Below are 15,699 nucleotides of genomic sequence, written 5' to 3' on the forward strand. Positions count from 1 at the left end.
TCAATGAAGCAGAAGCAGATTTTTTTTTTCTAGAGCTCCAATACCATTTCTACAATTCAGCAAATGTTGGTGATTTGGTGTCAAGTTCTTCTGTCTCCTCAAAAACCATCCCGCTCCAGCTTGTAGAATTTAACATAACTTTGTTGGCATGTGAGATGAACATAAAAGTTCAGTAATTTTTAAGCATGGATTGTGATAGGACAAAGGAGCAAAATATTTAGATTATACATATATAAGTACGCATATTCTAAAATAATATAAATACATAAGCACATGTATATGGTTACATTATATATGATACATAGATAACATTCATATATGCAAATCACATACATGTATATGCATATATGCATATATATGCAAGTATGTATACACACAAAATCTTTTGAACCCTTGTTCTAGCATAGCTTAAACCTTACCAAGCAACCACTTAGGATTGCCCCTACCCACCAGAAGTGTCCTGTGCTCCTTCTCACAAGGTGTCAAAAAGAGTTTAAGAAGTAAGTCATGTAAGCAAGTTGACTGGGTCTAGTTCAAATTTATATCTGGTCTCAAATGATTTCTTAATGCTTTAAGGTAATTCTTTTACTCCTTCTTAATTGTGTCTCTATCCTTCATTTCTCAGTAGTTGTTCTAAATCTTTTCTCTCCTCCAGGCTCCCACACCACAGAGCCCCTTTATGCCCTTAGTTGAGAACTTTTGTCTTTTAATTCACTGAGAAAAGAGACTATTTGCTAATATTCTATCTTTCCTCCCATTGTTATACTGAAAAACCCCATTTTGACATTATTCCCTGATATTTTGGGAGTCACTACTCTAGTTCAGACTTTCATTAGCTCTCATCTGGACTATTACAATGACTTCTTATTTCATAACCCTGACTAGTTTTGCCCTACATCTATGCATCCTCTCCAAACAGGAACTAAGGAATTCTCTTTTGATATTGACCACTTGCATCCAATCTATATTACTTGTATCCAACCTATCTTTCCAGTCTTAGTCTATGTTACTGTAAAGCCAAGCATGAGTAGCTCTCCAGAGGACTCCTGCTATGAATAGATTTGAGGTTCTGATCACACAGTATAGTGAACTCTTTATTTATTCAGCAGGAAACTAAAGTAAAACATTCACAGAAACCAAAGTACAGCATTCACAATGATATAACATAGCAATTTATCACTAAAGTGGCCACATAGTTTTAAGTAAAAGATATCATTCAGGATACAAAGTACATAGGTCTCCCATCCCTAGGTCACATTGTCTTAATCTCTCAATCAGAAAGTCTTCTTTCTTCTTGATTGGAGACTAGCTTCCAATCATCCTTCACTCAATCATCCTTAAGGGGTACAAGGTACAGAGTACAAAGTTCTCCCTCCTCTAGATCACAGTAAATCATGATCTTGTCAGTCAGCACTAAGTACCCAAGGAGAGGTCTTTGCATCTTGATCCAAAGCTGATTCCCAAATTCCATGGTTGCTCTCCCATGGGTCCAGTTCTTTCATGAATTCACCCAACTGTCACCTGGATTCACAGGCAGGCAGTGCTCAACTCCTTGAAAAACTCCTGGCCCAGTTCCCATTCCATATTGAAACTCACAGCATTCAATCCACCTCAAGTCCTTCACTGTTTCTGTTTCTGGGAAGACAAAGCTTAATGGAGAAAAAACAACATTCACACACGTTGCTGGTACCATCATCAATTCACTATCCATGTGAAGTCAACACAGACCAACAAACAAGGTCTTAGAAATCAACACAGATCTACAGACAAGGTCTGAAAATCAACATAAATCATCAGTATAGTTGCAGGACCTCCTCCAGGACTTCTATAAATAGACAACAAGAAAATCCTCTTTCAGGGCTTATGAACCAGCAGTAAGGTCCCAGGGCTTCTGTATAAATTATCACAAACAGAAATCAACACAGACAGAACAGACAAACAGAATGCTCATCACCACAAGTATTCTCCACCTCAGTTCTGCTCAGTCCTACCTTGTGCTCTCCCTTTTATGTGGTGGTTCTCCATCCTGTCCCACCCTTCCTGTTGTGTCAGCAACTTCCTCTCACCTTCAAATCACAAGGGGTACAAACAGGTGCTAAATATTACTAGCTGAAACAAGGTACTAAGCACTTCTTTGCTGCCATTACAGTTACTACCCTTCATGCATTCCTTTCTGCTCCTCACATAATACCCTCCATTTTCCATGCCCTTTCATTGTTATTGAATATGCCTGAAATATACAATTTCCACTGCTGCCTTTTAGAATCCTTCATTGTTTCTTTGCTTATTTTCAAGATTCAAGGGAAGCACCAGCCTTTGCATAAAGTTTTTAGTGGTGTCCTGGTTGCTGGCACTTGCCACTTCGCACACCATCTTATATCTACATTGTATATAAGTATAAATGCATATGTTTTATCTTCCAAGAGAATAGAAACTCTGTAAGGTCAAGAACTACTTTACTTCTTTCCTCTGTATCTGAAGCAACTATCAGAGAGCTTAACCAATTTAGCAAGCATTTCATAAATGCTGCTCACTGATTAATTGATTGAATTTGTTACCTTCTCTTAATATCTAAGTAAGGTTGAGGACTCATTGGGGAGCTCCATGTCTTTGGCTCAGCATTTATACAAGTACACACACTGACCTTGTAATAGTAAGTGGGCACAAAGAGTGGGCCATTTGCATTAACCTTTCTATTCTACCCTTTATTCATACCTATGCTTGGAAACCAAATCTCATGGAAATCACTCCACTTCAATTAATAAGTACCAAATTCATTCACAGTATAATTATCCCACCATTCATCTGAATATTCCAACACGTGAAAAGCAGTATACCATTAGTGAATACAGCATCAAAATCATATATTGAACAATCTGGGATCTCCTTAAAAAATGAAAATTATATGAGCCTGGAGAAAATACTTTATCCTCTCAGTACCGCCCTCCCCAAATTTCTAACTGTATAAATAATAGAACAGTGTAAGAACTCCACTGATGAAGGAATTTTCTTCACCAGGTATCAAAAGTATGCATACATACAAACACATACATACACACATACTCACAGTGCCTTTAGTACTCTTGTTTTGCTTAGCTGTCATTCCACTGAAACTCAAAATAGTGGTCACTTACATAGATCAATCCCCCATTTGATTGATAGACAGTTCAGTTCAGACTCCTTCATTTTTAAAATGAGCAAATTGATGCTTAGAGAGCCTTATTGACTATTAAAATGTTTTAGTAGATAAGAAAGAGAGTTGAGACACTCCAGTATTACAGTTTCATAATTATATTTTGTCAGGCCTACAATCAGGAAAATACAAATTCATATCTAAGCTTGGATACTAATTGTGTGTGACCCTGGGCAAGTCCCTTAATCCTGTTTGCCTCAATTTCTTTATCAGTAAAATAAACTGCAGAAGGATGTGGAAAACCACTCTAATATCATTGCCAAGAAAATCCCAAAAAGGATCATGAAGACTTGGATAGTACTGAAAAACAATGAAGCCACAACCACAACAAATTATATTATACTTTTAATTTCCCAAACATGGAAAAGAGTAGTTGAAATTTCCAGATAAAAATGAGACATTTCATAATGTCTTAGGTCTGTCTTGCTAGTTTCCACAAAGAATAGACATGTCAAGTAACTCAATCAAAAGATTTAATCTCTACCCACCCTTCCATTGAACTGTTGGAAAATTCAATCATTTCACCAGATGTTTTAAAAGCATGTCATTGATTGACTTGAAGAAATGAAACTATTATTTATATATTATATAGATGAATAAACCAATAGACTTTATGTATGTATAGATATATCTACATTTCAATTTCTAGATCTAGATTTATATGTTGATGATAGAAAGATAGATGATAGATAGACAGACAGACAGACAGACAGACAGACAGACAGACAGACAGACAGATAGATAGATAGATAGATAGATAGATAGATAGATAGATAGATAGATAGATAGACAGATAGATCTCCATATCAAGATATAAATATATCTTGGGCAGTAGTTTACCCAGTGGAGAAAGTATTGGACCTGGAGACAAGAAAACTTGTCTTACTGAGTATAATCCAGTCTCAAACACTCATTAGAAGTGTGAACCTGGACCTCAGACACTTACTAGCTGTATGACCCTGGGCATGTCACTTAACCCTATCTCAGATCCCTCAATGTAAGATGAGCTGGAGAAGAAAATGGTAAACCACTATATTATCTTTGCCAAAAAACAAAAGCCAAAGGGGTAACAAAGAGTTAGATATGACTGAAAAAAGACTAAACATCATGTGTGTGTTTGTGTGTGTGTAAATTTTTAACCTATCTTTGGTTTTTCCTGTTATTGGTACTAGGTTTCATATTTTTTTACTGTCATTATTTTTCACAGCTTATGAGATTGATTAAGCCTTTTACTGAATTACTGAGAACAAAGTTTGCAAAGAGGAGTCATATTATTAATTTCTTCCTCACAAGAATTGTATGAGGTAAATGGCACTATATCAGGGTGAAGCTGGCAAATGTTTAACGATAGACTTTCTGAAAAGCTCAGCACCCTTGTTAAGTTTAATGTTCATCATTAACATTTACTCTGTCCCTTTAAGACTAGACCAACAACACAAAATAACCAAGCCCTTATTAGTAGTGTTGGTGTAAATGCTCACAAATCAACTCTCACAGGCTAGTACTCTCTGGCTCCATCAAACTCTTTTAACAGATATGACTTTAGTCCCATTTTAAAGATAAGAAAACTGAGGCTCATAGAAGTGAAATCATTTGTCCAAGAACACACTAGTATGTGTTCAAAGCAGAATCTGAACTCACAACTTCCTATTATTCAGTCCAGAAAACTGCTCACTATGTCTTATCTTCTCTAAGTAAAGTGTTCTCAACCTGGAATCCATAAATTTGAATAAGGAAAAAAAGATGATAGATAGATAGATAGATAGATAGATAGATAGATAGATAGATAGATAGATAGATAGATAGATAGATAGATAGATAGATTTTATTCTCACTAAGCTTTAACAGAAATTTAACACTTCACCCAATTATGGATATTCTTAAACATTTTTCTGGAAGGGGTTGACATGCTTTATCAAACTTCTGAAGGGGTTTATGACACAAAAAAAGGTGAAGAAACCATGCTCTCATTAACTACTGAAGATAAATTAGAGCACTCTTGTAGGTTCACGAGAGTAGCTATCACAAGGCAAACAATAGAATTCTAGTAACTCACCCCCTTCAATCTTAAAAAAAGGAAATATTTTAGGGGTATATAGATGGAAAGAGAGAGCAGGATGATGCACATTTAAGGCTGAGTCTTATCAGGTATTGTTTGAAAATGTTACGATTACTTTGATAAGAAAAAATAATTAACATATGGCCGCCTAGAACAGAGATATATTCCAAATCTTCTCTGGACTCATGATACAGGACTGAAAGCTCTGTTATACTTCAGGCTAATTTAGATTTGTGGTGTTGGAGGACGAGTTCAATAGTCATCTATAAAGCATCAGTTTTAAAGGGAGAAGACTTGATAAAAGATGGGCAATTACCTCGAAGTCTAATTCAGCAGGCTTCAGCAGTTGTGAGTGGGGGAAAAGGAGTTTCCTGATTCTTTGTGGGCTTGGACCAGTGAAGGTTCACCTCTCATTTTACATGTCTTCAAAAACAATTTTCTAGTCTTTCATGTATTATTTCTTTTCTAAAGTTATTTTCATGCACTTACAAGACTGGGTAAGCAAATAAGTAACAAAAACGATGGCAAAATCTATCTGGTCATAGGAATTTTAAAAAGGATTGGGCATTTTCCCTCACTAAGAGAATAAACAATTAGAAGCCTGTTTGATACCTGGAGATTGTCCTCTTAGAAAGATATATACTTTTCAATAGATTTGAAGTGAGCAAATGCACTCTGAGGTCATCAAAGGACTGTCAAGAAATAATCCAAAGAAAATAAGTATTTTGGATAAAAAATATTTACTTTTTCCAACTAAAATGTGAGTAGAGTATTTCAATAGTGGCAAACATGGAGCATATTTTAAACAAACTATCATTTTTTTTAAAAGTCTAGATTTATAGTAACCAACACATAATGAATGCCAGTACATATTTATAAAATGAATTGATTTGAGTTTGATAGAATATAAGTTCCCTGAAGTCAAAGGTTTCCAAGTGGTACAGTGAATAAAGTATGTTAGTAATAGGCAGGAAGACTACTTAGTTCAAGTACTGCCTATGACCTTAGTGGGATTCTTAGGTTACTGGTCCTGTCTCATACTCAATTTCTTCATCAGTAAAAGGGGGATCACAATGGCATCTACCTCACAGAGATGATGTGATAATCAAATAATCTCTTTATGAAGTCTTTTGCAATCCTTAAAGCACTTTAGAAATACTAGTAATTATTATTATTATTTCTCTGTCTCCCCAGCATGATAATTTGTTGAACTGAACTAAATTAAATTGAAATGAATTGATTTTGTTTACTTCAAGAAATACTGTGATCCACAAGTAGTATATGTAATACCTTTATCAAGAGTTCGATGTAAAACATGGGAACTGTTCCAACACCCAAGGGGATTCCTCTGGTCATCCAAACTGGTGCCTAGGTTTTTTTTTTTAATTTTTTAATGTCAACTAGTATATCCCCTATATTTTTACATTTTTGTTAATACTTAGTGTCTGTTTCTTTCAGATGACATTGTTCTCGTTTATCTTTAGTTCTCAAAGAGGATCAGCTCAAGGGTATCATCCTGACTTGCACTTGGATTAGATTTAAGTGAGCTAAAGTTGTGAAAAGTCCTCAGCCTTGTGCCCTCCTCCAGAGTCACTGAAGTCCACTGTCAAGGCAAAAGTCAAGACACTGTACTATGGTGCTAAAGGACAGGCATCAGGTATGTCTTGCATTGAGTGTGGGCACTCAAGGTCAACTTCTAGGATGCAGACTTTTTCTGAGTGTTGTTAGAGATAAAACAAAACCAACTTCTCCTTGAAGTTTCCCCTAGCCTTTTATCCATTTCATTGTGCCCAGTGGAGGTGCTAGGTCCATAGTTCATGCATACAATCTGTTGGCACCAAGGCAAAGGATATGGGTTTTATATTTGGTAAGCTATGACCAGTTATGCTTGAATTATTTTCCCACATAGACAACTGGCCAAACCATGCGCACCATTCTTGAAGGCACCCAAAAAATGGCTTGTAGTTTATTTCCTTCAGTTGATAGGGCTCCACTCAAATTCTCTAGTAACTAGTTCCCATGTATTATATATGTAATGATCTATGAATGAATTGCCACCCCCCCCCAAAAAAAAAGCAAGGACTATTTTGTTTCTGTCTTTGACTCTGTAGAGCTCAGCATATTGGCAGGCACATAATTGGTATTTAATAAATAATTATGATATAATATAATAAAATGGGGGGAGAGGAACAGGTAGATGGCACAGTGGATAGAGCACTAGCACTGGAGTCCAGAAGACCTCAGTTCAAATCTGGTCCCAGACATTTACTAGCTGTGTGAGCCTGGGTAATTCACTTTTTTGACTGGTCTAAAATAATTTATTAAATCTACAATGAGCTCCACAACAAAATAAGAAATATACTCTGTTATTATGATGCTTATAGGAAACACATTCACTGCCAATAACATAGCCAAACTATTATTTTAATTTTCTTAAAAAGTTTTTAGTATTTTGTTTTTCCCAATTACATGTAAAAACAATTTTTAATATTTGTTTTTAAATTTTGAGTTCAAAATTTCTCTCCCTACCTTCTCACCAATACCTCTGAGAAGGAAATCAATTCAATATAGGTAATAGATGTGTCATCATGCAAAATATATTTCCATATCAGTCATGCTATAAAAGAAAATATAGACCCCCCCAAAAAAAAAAAACTTCAAGAAAAATAAAATTAAAAAGTATGCTACAATCTGTATTCAGACACTACAACTTCTTTGGAGATGGACAATCCTTTTCATCATAAGTCCTTCAGAGGTTGTCTTCTGTCATTTTATTTTTGCAAACCGCTAAATCATTCACAACCGATCAATTCTTTGTATACAGGACATTTTACTTTCCATCAGCTCATATAAGATTTTCCATGTTTTGTTTTGTTTTTTTCCCTGAGAGAATCTTGGTCATTATTTCTTATAGCATGATTGTATTCCATTACAATCACATAGCACAATTTGTTTAGATATTACCTAATTGATGGGCATCTTTGCAATTTCCAACTTGAGAAAAGAGCTGCTATAAATATTTATATACATATAGGTTCTTTCCTTTTTTAAAATTTCTTTTTGAATAGAGATGTAGATGTGGCACTGCTAGGTCAAAGGGTGCACATGATTTTACAGCCCATTGGCCATATTTCTAAATTGCTCTAAAGAATGGCTGAATCAGTTCACAACTCCGTCAACAGCATGCTAATGGTTTTCCCCCAATCTCCTCTGACATTTGTCATTCTCCTTTTCTGTCCTATTAACCAGTCTAATAGGTATGAGGCAGTACCTTAGAATTCTTTCAATTTGCATTCCTCCAATCAGTGGTGATTGAGGACCTTTTCTCATGTGACTATAGATAGCTTTGATTACTTCATCTGAAAATAGTTAATATCTCTTGTTCATTTGCCAATCAAGGAATGACTGCTATTTTTATAAATTTGACTCAGATCAGTATATAGTTTAGAAATAAGACCTTTCTCAGAGAAATTTGTTTCAATTTTTTTACAGTTATGATTGCTAAATTTATTTCCCTTGATCTTATCTCCTCTTTATTCTATTTGCTCTCTCCTTTCACCCAGTCCCTCCTCAAATTGATTGTTATCTGATTACCCTCTCCCCTAATCTGCCCTACCTTCTATCACTACTCCCTCTTCTCTTATACCTTTCCCCTCCTACTTTCCTGTAGGTAAAATAGATTTCTTAATTCAATTGGCTGTGTATGTTATTCCTTCTTTTTAGCCATTTCTAATGAGATTAAGGTTCTCTCACTCCCCACCTGAATTGCTCATCTTCCCCTCCATTGTAAAAGCTTTTTCTTAACTCTTTTACGTGATGTAATTTACCCCCACTCTACCTCTCTCTTTCCTTTTCTAGTGCATTCATCTTTTCCATCTCTTAGTTTCATTTTTATATAATCCCAATTATATTTATATCATCCCAATTCATACCTATGCCCTGTTTATATATACTCGTAACTGCCCTAATAATGAAAAAAAGGGTTTTATTAGATACAATTATAATTTTCATATTTCAAGAATGTAAACATTTTAAACTTATTAGGTCCCTTATAATTTCCCTTTCCTGTTTAACTTTTCCATGCTTTTCTTGAGCTTTGTATTTGAAAGTCAAATTTTCATACCTGGAGAGGCTTATACGAACTGATGCTAAGTGAGAAGAGTAAAGCCAGAAGAAATTTGTACACAATTACAGACACAATGTATGTGTGATGACAAACTTTGATAGACTGGACTCTTCTCAGCAATGCAGTGTTATAAGTCAATCCCAAAAGACTCATGATGGACAGAGATGTCTACATCCAGAGTAAGAACTAGAAAGAACTGAGTTTGAAACCAGATTGAAGCAAACTACCTGCTCTTTTTCTTTTTCTTGTTTGATTTTGTTTCCTCTTTCCCATTTTTCATTCCATCTGATACAATTCGTCTTTATAACCTGACTAATGTCTAATGTGAAAGTATTTGCAGATCCTATCCTTGATTGTATGCCATCATGGGCGGGGCGGGGGGAAGGAAAGGAGGGAGAGAAAATTTGAAACTCAAGGAATTGTGGAATTGAATCTTGCAAACTAAAAGTAAACAAACAAATTAATAAAGACCAAAAAAATAATAAAAATAGAAAGTCAAATTTTCAGTCATCTTTGGTCTTTTCATCAAGAATTTTTGAAAGTTCTCTATTTCAGGGGGAGGGAGGACAAACCAAGATGATGGCATAGAAGTAGGAAAACTCTGTGAGCTGCCCCCATAACCACCTCAAATACCTACAAAATATGATTCTAAACAAACTTTAGAGCTACAGAAACCGCAAAGGGAAGGAACAAGGAGAAACAAATGACCCACTGAAGGTAGCCCTACAGGCCAGCAGGAAGGGTCCATTATAGCACTCTGGGAGCAGAGCTCAGCCCCGCCGTGAGCCCTTGGTTTTAGCTTCAGAGTGGCCCTGACCAGCAGCTGCTGGAGCAAACTCTGGGAAAGTGGATCACCAGTCGCTGTGGTGTTTTCCAGAATCATCAACCCATAAATGTCAAAGGCAAAGTAAAAGGGCAGGATGGACTTTGGGAACAGAGGGACCTAGAGAGTGGTCTAGCCTCTGCCCCTGGAGTGAGAAGAGGCTGAGGCCTGGCAACCATGCAGCCAGCTTGGCATGGCTGCTTCAGAGCTCCTGGCTTGCAGATTGTAGGGGGATCAAGGAAACATTCAGAGGGTAAACACTCTTGATTTAACCTGCTTGGATCTGGTTCACTGTCTTGGGAGGAGGTCCTGGCATATGTGAACAGGTACCAGAACCTATGGAGGCTTCACAGAGGGCACCCAACTAATAGCTCCAGCAGCTGAGAAAACCTCAGCAATTTAGGAGAAAGCTCTCCTCTCTGAAAGCAAAGTTCTACTGTGGCCAAAAGCTCAAAAGTCAAGCAATTGAGTGGCAACATGAGCAAGCAAAGGAAGCAAAGCAAGCACAGCAGTCAAACCTTAGATTACTTTTTTGGGGACAAAAAGAAACAAAGCATGGAATTGGAGGAAGACAATGAAGTCAGAATTCCTGCACCAAAAGCTGCCAAGAAATATATGAACTGGTTACAAGCAATGGAGGAGCTAGAGAAGGATTCTGAAAACCAAATAAGAGAAGTGGAGGAAAAATTGGGAAGAGAAATGGGAATGATGCAAGAAAATCATGAAAAGAGAGTCAACAACCTGATTGAAGACATTATACCTTAATAAATAGACTAAAAGAGCGAAAGAGGCACAAAAAAGCCAATGAGGAGAAGAATGCTTTAAAAGGCTGAATTTCCAAGGTGGAAAAAGAATCTCAAAAGCACACTGAAGAGAATAATTTCTTCAGAATTAGATTGGAGCAAATGGAACCTAGTGACTTTATGAGAAATCAAGATACTATTAAACAGATCCAAACAAATGAAAAAATAGAAGTCAATGTGAAATATCTCACTGGAAAAACCACTGACCTAGAAAATAGATCCAGGAGACATAATTTAAAAATGATTGGACTACCTGAAAGCCATGATCAAAAAAGAACCTAGAAAACATCCTTCAAGAAATTCTCAAGGAAAATTGCCCTAATGTTTTAGAACTGGAAGGCAAAATGGAGGTTGAAAGAATCCACTTGATCACCTCTTGAAAAAGTTCCCAGAAAGAAAACTCCTGGGAATATTATAACCAGCTTCCAGAGTTCCCAGATCAAGGAGAAAATATTACAAGGAGCCAGGAAGAAACAATTTGAATACTGTGGAAACACAACCAGGATAACATAGGATCTGGCAGCTTCTGAACTGAGGGATTGAAGGGCTTGGAATATAATATTCTGGAAGTCAAAGGAACTGGTATTAAAACCAAGAATTACCTACCCAGCAAAACTGAGCGTAATGTTTCAGAGGAAAATATGCTCATTCAGTGGAATAGAGGACTTTTAAGCATTTTTTTTTTTTTTAAGCAATCGGGGTTAAGTAACTTGCTCAAGGTTACACGGCCAGTTATTGCTGGGTGTGGTGCTAAGTATCTGAGCCCAGATTTGATCCCCAGGTCATCCCGACACTGGAGCTGGTGCTCTTACTCGCTGTGCTACCTGGCCACCCACTTTCAAGCATTCTTGATGAAAAAACCAGAGTAGAATAGAAAGTCTGACATTCAGTTACAAGAAGCAAGAGAAGCATGAGAAGGTAAACAGGGAAAAGAAATCATAAGGAAATTTTCAAAATTGAACTATTTACATTCCTACATGGAAAAATGATATTTGTAAGTTACGAAAATTTTCTCAGTGTGAGGATATTTGAAGGGAATATAAATGTTTATATACATATGTGTATATACATATATATATATGTAAAATGCAGATATGTATACATGCATATATATGTGTATATAGGAGGGTATACAGGCATATGAATACATATGTGTGTGTATATACATATATATATATATATATATATGTGCACAGGTATGCATAGGTAGAGGGCACAGGATGAATTGATTAGGAAGGGATGATATTTAAAAGGTGAAATTGAGAGGTGAGAGAGGAATATCATGAGAGGAGATGGGGAGAGACAGAATGGGGTAAATCATCTAATATAAAAGAGGCAAGGGAAAACTGTGACAATGGAGGGGAAGAACAGGAAGGCAAAAGTGAATGGGTCATCTTTACTCTCATTGAATTTGGCTTAGGGAGGGAATGAAAAAAAAACCCACTAAATAGGGTATCTCACCCTACAGGAGAGTAGGGAGTCAGGGAATAAAAGAGAGAATGATGAAGGGGAGGGCAGATTGTTTGGGAGGGTGGTTAGAAGCACACACTTTTGAAAAGGGACAGGGTCAGAGTAGAGAATAGAACAAGTGGGGGGTAGGAAAGGATGGACGGAACTATAGCCAGTCTTTCACAATATATCCACTATGGAAATGTTTTACATAGCTACATATTTACAACCTATATTGAATTGCTTATCTTCCAAGTAAGTGTGGGTGATGAGAGAGGAAGAGAAAGAATCTCTAATTCAAACTTTTAAAATCAAATATTTAAAAAATGTATTATAAATATTATTATTTTTTACTATTATTATTTACATGCAACTGTGAAATAAGATATACAGGCACTGGGTTATGGAGATCCATCTTGCCCTACCGGAAAGTCAGAGTGGGGATGTGGGAGGACATAGAAGAGGGCAGATTAGGGGAAGGGGTATAGAGTGGGATCACTGTTTTGGGGTGGTAGGTAGGGTAAATATGGGGAGAAATTTTGTAACTCAAAATCTTGTAGAAATGAATGATGTAAACTAATGATAAACATTAAAAAAAGAAAGTTCTCTATTTCATTGAATATTTATTTCTCTCCCTGAAGGATTATATTCAATTTTTTCCTGGGTAGGTGATTCTTGGCTGAAATTCTAATTCCTTTGCCTTCCAAAATATTATATTCAAAAACCCTCTGATCCTTTAATGTATAAGCTGCTAAATCTTGAGTTATCCTGACTGTGCCCCACAATATTTGAACTGTTTGTTTCTGGATATTTGTGATGTTTTCTCCTTGACCTGGAAACTCTGGAATGTGGCAAAAAATATTCCTGGGAGTTTTCATTTTAGGATCAATTTTAGGAGCTGTTTCATAGATTCCTTCCATTTCTATTTTACCCTCTGGTTTTAGAGCATAGTACAGTTTCTTCTGACAACTTCTTAAAAAAGATCATGTCATGGTTCCTTTTTTGATTGTAGTTTTCAGGTACTTCAACAATTTTGTAATCATCTCTCCTGGATCTATTTTTGGTCAGTTGTCTTTTTTTTCTGATAAGATATTTCAATTGTCTTCTATTTTTTTTTCATTCTTTAGATTTTACTTTATAATTTTGTGATTTCTCATAGGGTCATTAACTTCCATTTGCTGAATTCTAACATTTAAGGAATTATTTTCCTCAGTGAGCTTTTGTATTTCCTTTTCTATTTAGCCAATTCTACTTTTTAAGGAGTTTTGTTTATCCATTAGTTATTTTGTGTGCCTTTTTTCCCCATTTGATCAATTCTTCTTTTTAAGGAATTCTTCTCTTCAATGGCTTTTTTGGACCACTTTTGCCATTTTGCCTATTTAGTTTCTTAAGATGTTATTTTCTTCAGGTATTTGTGTATGTTTGTATGCATGTTTGTATGTGTGTGTGTGTGTCTCCTATACTAAGCTGTTGACTCTTTTCCCATGATTTTCTTGCTTCACTCTCATTTGTCTTCCCATTTTTTTTCCTACCTCTTTACTTGATTTTTCAAAATATTTTCTGAGTTCTTTCACAGCCTGAAACCAATTCATATTTTTCTTTGAGGTTTTGGATGTTGGAGCTTTGACTTTGTTTTCTTCTGCTGAGTGTATGTTTTCATCTTCTTTGTCACCATATTAACTCTCTATGGAAAGAATTTTTTTTGGTTGTTTGCTCATTTTTTCCACTGTTTCTTTACTTTTAACTCTTTGTTAAAGTGAGGTTCTGCTTTCAGGATGGAGGATGCACTGTCTCAAGATTCAATGATTTTGTGCAACTGTTTTCAGAGGTACTTCAAGGGACCTGTAAGTTTTCAGTTCTTCCAAGTATTTATAAGGTTTCTTAGCAGCTTGTCTGATGAGTAAAAACATGAATGCTGGATTCTTACCTACACTGGATATGATTGGGAAGGATCTGATGTTCATTTGTGTTTTTTTTTCTTTCTCCAGTATTTAACACAATGTCTGGCAAATAGTCGACACATAATTCTATTAATTGATTATTGATTGATGTCTAGTACTATACAGTGCATGCTTTTAACTAGGCTACTGATATGTTTCTCTACAATCAAATATTCTCTTTTTTTCTGAAATCAAAGCATCAACATTTGTTTTCATGGACTGGTAGAACAGCAAGTACACCACAAACACCTACCAATATACAGAAGTTAAAGTACATGATTTATTCAATGGGTAAACCCAAGTGTTCTAATGAACATTGCTCTCTTGTGCTAAAAAATTCTAAGTGTACACTATTCTATGATACCAACAACACAAGTCAGTAGAATAAATTCAACAGTTATTCTAATAGGCATAAACTCCTAATTTGGATCAACAATTAGATAACTGCTACTTTCAGATGTATGAATTTCTACATGTAGAAATATAAGTTTGGGGGATGGAGCCAAGATGGTGAAGTAAAAGCAGGAACTTTTCTGAGGTCAAGCTCCAACCAACTCCAATACCTATAAAATATGACTCTAAACAAGTGGTAGAACTACAGAACCCACAAAGTGACAGAGAGAAAAAAAATAGCCCACTAAATGCAGCCTGGCACACTAACAAGAAGGGGCCATCACATGGAGCTGGGAGCCAAGCACAGTTCCAAAAGAGCTGTGTGGGTGCAGACCTGGGATGGTCCTGACCAGAAGCACAGACTGGCCAGAGATGACTTCAGTAGAGTGAATCACAAGCAGCTATGGTGGTTTCCAGACTTCTCAACCCATAAACACCAAAGAGAAAGCAATAAGTTCAAACTCTGTTTGAACTGGGTGGAGAAGAATGAAGTCTGGCCCCTGCCCTAGGGGTGAGAGGTAGAAGAGGCATGGTAGCTCCACTGTCCTTTGGCTGCCTCAGGAGTTCCTGGGTTGCACATCATAGGGTGATTGACTGACCATTCAAAGGGTAATCACTCTTACTTTGACCTGCTTGGATCTGTGTTGCATTCTTGGACTTCCTGTGGTGCCAGAGCTTGTGGTGGCTGTAGAGAGAGTGCCTTCTTCATAGTTCTGACAACTGCAAAAAACCTAGTAATTTGGGACACAACTCTCTCCAATCTGGAAGCACAGTTCTACCAGGGCAAAGAGCTCAAAAGTCAAGTAATTGGCTGGCAAGATAAGCAAGCGGAGGAAGCAAAATCAGACCATAGAATCCTTTTTTGGGGTAATAAAGGATCAAAACATGGAACCAGCAAAAGTCAACAAAGTCA

The sequence above is a fragment of the Petaurus breviceps genome, unplaced genomic scaffold (genome assembly GCF_028583685.1).
Source record: "Petaurus breviceps papuanus isolate PSGF00001 unplaced genomic scaffold, PetGlider_PUasm1.0 178, whole genome shotgun sequence".
Taxonomy (NCBI): Eukaryota; Metazoa; Chordata; class Mammalia; order Diprotodontia; family Petauridae; genus Petaurus; species Petaurus breviceps.